This window comes from Pelodiscus sinensis, chromosome 26, assembly GCF_049634645.1.
Source record: "Pelodiscus sinensis isolate JC-2024 chromosome 26, ASM4963464v1, whole genome shotgun sequence".
Lineage (NCBI taxonomy): Eukaryota > Metazoa > Chordata > Testudines > Trionychidae > Pelodiscus > Pelodiscus sinensis.
In genome coordinates, this window is record NC_134736.1 from 20765914 (window position 1) to 20770156 (window position 4243).

The 4243-nt window shown below is 55.2% G+C and overlaps 1 non-coding gene across 1 annotated transcript; it reads left to right on the plus strand.

Moving 5' to 3' along the window:
- The first annotated feature begins 457 nt into the window (after nucleotides 1–457).
- Nucleotides 458–531, plus strand: TRNAI-AAU (transfer RNA isoleucine (anticodon AAU)). Its single transcript has one exon. It is a non-coding gene; the product is annotated as a tRNA-Ile (tRNA).
- The last annotated feature ends 3712 nt before the right edge of the window (nucleotides 532–4243 follow it).

Here is a 4243-nt window from a genome sequence, read left to right on the forward strand (position 1 = left end):
GTCCCCAGGAGCTGTCAGCCTCTGACTCTTGCCCCCCCGGCGCTAGCAGGTGCCCCCCCTAAACAATCTTTTAAATTGTTCTTTCTGGTCCCTCTCAGGGTGTTTTTCTCCTCAGCAGCAGCGCACAAGAGAGAAGCTGTTGCCAGTGGCCCTGCAAGACAAGATGAGCTTTGCCTTCCCCCTTCAGCCTGACTTGTTACTTGGCCCCATTTCTGCCTCTCTTCCCAGTGGCCGAAAGGGGCTGCGGCTGCTGCCGACAGGGAAGAAGCTGGGAGGCAAGGTGCTGGCAGAAAGAGATTCCTGCTGCCTCTTTGCCCTGGGTCTGCCGGCCGCCAGCCACCTTGACCAAACCTCAAAGCATCTGGACTAGTGAGCCCACATCACAGTGAGTTGCTAGTGGCCCTGTCAGAGAAGAGGCGCCTTTCTGAAAGGGCCATTTGTGAGCTTAGCTCCCGAAGGCCAACTAGCTCAGTTGGTTAGAGCATGGTGCTAATAATGCCAAGGTCATGGGTTCAAGCCCCATGTTGGCCACATGATTGTTTGCTACAGTGACTACTCTCCCTCCCCCCCAGACACACAATTTAGCTGCCTGATATGGACAGGGAAGCAGAAACAGGCAAAAGGCTGAGAGCTTTGCAGGACTGAGGCCAGAGAACTGGTAGGAGGAGGATCCAGCCTGCACAGACCCAGTGGCTAAAAGGGTCTGGCCAGCTTTCCCCTAATGGCAGGGAAAACTCTTCTCTTCCCTCCATTGTCCCCAGTGGGGTGACCTGATCCCAAATTCCTGCTGCTGCAGTGGCTGGCCCATGGCTCCTCCAGCCCAAGCCACAGAGGGAGGCTCCATATGTCCAGGTGATGGGACCATGTGCACAGCCCACAGCGCTGCTGCCAACCACTTGGTCACCTGCTTCAGTGGCCCAGCAGCCCCTCCCCCAAAACCTGCTCCTGCTCAAGGCCCCCCTGAACCCACCCAGGCTCCTGCTCCTCTGACTTCTGCACTAGCCAGCCCACATCTCAGTGAGTCGCCCGTGGCCCCATCAGAGATGAGCTCGTGGCAGCGGCAGAGACGTCCCTGCACTGCCTGTGGGGTCTTTCCCAAAGGGCCCCTCGTGGGCCTGCTGGCTCAGCTGTTTAGAGCTTGATGCTGATAACGCCCAGGTCGTGGGTGCAAGCCCCATGCTGGCCACAGGGGTGTCTGGTTTGGTGACTTGCCTTTGTGTAGCTGCCTGCTATGGACAGGGAAGGAGAAAGAAGCCCTGGGAGGTGAAGCAGCGGGAGGGAAGCAAGGAGCAGAGTGTCAGCTGCCAGCCGAGAGTCACAGGTGCCCTCTGCCTCCTGGGACCGCCCCTCCCTGAGCCGCCAGCCCCCTGTCTCTCACCGTGCGCCCCTTGGGGAGTCCACTCGCTCTGGGCTCCGGGGGCCTCCCGCTCCCACAGGGAATGACACAGCCCTGTGCCCTAGCCCAGAGCCACTCCCAGCCCGTGTGAAACAGGAGGGTTCATTGAGCGTCTGACACAGCACAGGGACCCAGGCAGGCAGCAGGGGCTGCGGGTGGGGAGTGAGGGCACCAGAGGGGGCAGGGAAACAAGTAGCACCAAGACTCTTGCCACCAGGGTCTGGCCACCCGACTCCCTGCCCAGGCTGCTGGGCCCCCGACCACTTCAGCTGCCAGGTCAGCCCGGGAGCTAAGGCAGGAATGGGGGGAGGAGCCAGTCAAACTGCAGGTGGCAGGAAACACCAGTCTCGCCTTCCTGGGCCGGGCACGACGGCATCATGTTAGTGACACGGCTGCCAGACATCCCGGACAGTTAATAACCAACTAGAGGGGTTTATGGGGAGCTCAGTGTGGGGAGCCTAAGATGAAATATTAAAGGGTCCCTGGTTCAATCCCAGGCTTTGCCATGTCTCTCGGTGCAGCAGGGCCCTCTCTGCTCCCCTTGCTGTGCTAGTGCCCTGTGACATCCCCTCATCCATCTTAGCCACAGCCCAGCACTGGAAACTCCCGTCCATCTGATTAACCCCCTTTCTTCCAACCCTGCCTCAGAGTCCTTGCTTCCTTGGCTAAAGTCCCCTCCCTTGTGCGTGTGGCTGGCAGTGGTTACTAGATGGATCCATTTACATGTAGCTTCACTGAAACCCCCCTTGTTGGCCTGCACCTAGGTCAGTCCGTGTCACTGGCTCAGGGGTTTCTCCCCCCCAGCACGCTGCAGAGAAAGCCCTTGTGTGTGAAAGGGCCTCAGGGAGCCCAGAAACAAAGTTAAAAATAAACTAAAAGGAAACATTTTTGCGCCCACTGGAACTCCCTCCCTACTCGGTGCTGCCAGGGAGGAGCCTCACTGCGAGAGCTGCCTGGGCAGGTTCCTGCCACAGAGACACATCCCAGAGCAGGACGGATGCTCAGACCGACACTGAGTGTTGCTCGGTGCTGGGGTGAGACAGGGAAGGACAAAAGAGTCTATGTGACGGACCGGGCCGTGTCTGGGCACAGCTGAGGGCTTCCGCTCAGGGCGAATTGCTTGAATCCGGGGCTTCTTACAGCCCCCGACTGGTGACCTTTCCACACAGGCCACAAACCAGTCCCACAGAGCGCTTCAGCAGCCTGCCTGAAGCCTCTCGAGCAAAACCCCTCCGACACCCCAGCAATATCCGTGCCCCAGATGGCCCCAGGCCTATACACAGGTGGGGGGTCCTAGCACCCAATCCCACCTACCCCGAACAAGTTCTGTCCGGTTCCAAGAAACCAGCCACAGATCCCTGGTCAATTTACCTTCTGGACCTTACCCACAAATCACGCTGGGCCAATCCTTTAGAATCTATATCTAAAGGTTTATTATTACAAGAAAGAAAAGCAGGAGAGTAAGGTTATTAAAGTACAGTACGTTACATGCACCGAATCTCCCAGTCCTCGATGCAGGCTCTAGCAGAGATGTTGCAGCTGCTGGTTTAAAAGTTCTTATTGCACATCCTGCGATCAGGATGGGTTCACAGGTCTTCCAGGCTCTTCAATCCCTGCAGTGCTGCCTCTGGGATGAAGTGCTGAGCTGAGAACAAAATGGCATCGACCACATGGCCTCTTTATACCTCCTTCCTGGCCTCTTCTTGTATGCAGCAAGTCACCTGGTCAGAGGCCAATCTCTATGTTCCCTGCTGGCTGCCCTCAGGTGACAAATCCCATTCTTTGGGTGTGTCCATAGCCTATTGAGAGCCATTGTTCCACAGGGCTTTGCTACTCAGCCTGTCCATATCCATGCTTAACCACATTCAGAGAAATATTCAGCTTCCACACAGATTACAGATTCCTACCTACACACACAGACATTATATACTCACTTAAATAGCGTACATAAGATTAACAAACAATAAGCTCCCATTCAATACCCCACATGGCTCCCTTTCATACCAATTTCTGGGGCTAGCACCCCCACCTAGGGGTGCAGCAGCGATCTGGCTGCTTCCCTCCAATTCGGTAGTGTGACACCCCCAACGCAAAATTGATGCAGGAAGTGATGCCAGTAACATCACTGAGGGCATCACAGGCCTCCCCCAACAAATGGTGGTGTGCCTCAGTTTCCCTTCTTACACAGGACCTTCTGGCTGGAACCCTTTTTGTCCTGTAAGAAGTTCCAAGACCAGTTACAAGTGTTAACCACAAAATAGCAACATCACAATGTCCCCTTACATACCGTCTGTCGTTTGGTACATCTTCAGACAGATTACATGGTATTTTCATAAGCTCATGCACACTGTATACCGTTACAATTCTCTGCAACAATAATACATTGGTTACAAGAATTAACATAAGTAACAAGAACAATCCTATATCAGGTGTATACTGAAATTCTCCGTCAGGCCCTTTCTCTGGCCCCACACCATTGCAGTTTCGGCCCCTCAGGTTTAAACTGCCAATCTTCTTGGCCAAAGCAAGTCCTGCCCCTCCCCCTTGTCCTCTGGGCTCCAGGCCTAAAACCTCTGGCCAGACCAAGACAAAGGGCTGGCTGGGTATGACTCCCTGGCTCACAATGGCCCTGGAATTTTCCCCTTTCCCCCACTCAGTGGGGTAACAGCAGTGAGCTGTAGACTCCCAAGTCTCTCCTCTGTCCACCTCCAATCTCTGTTTCCACATGGAACCAGCTATCCACTTCCCTGATTGATTATGAGTGTCCACCGTGTCCGGAGATGGGAGCTTAATTGCCATCTCCTGCATCCTAGGGAGAGTGACCACACAGCTGTTCTGCTCTGCATA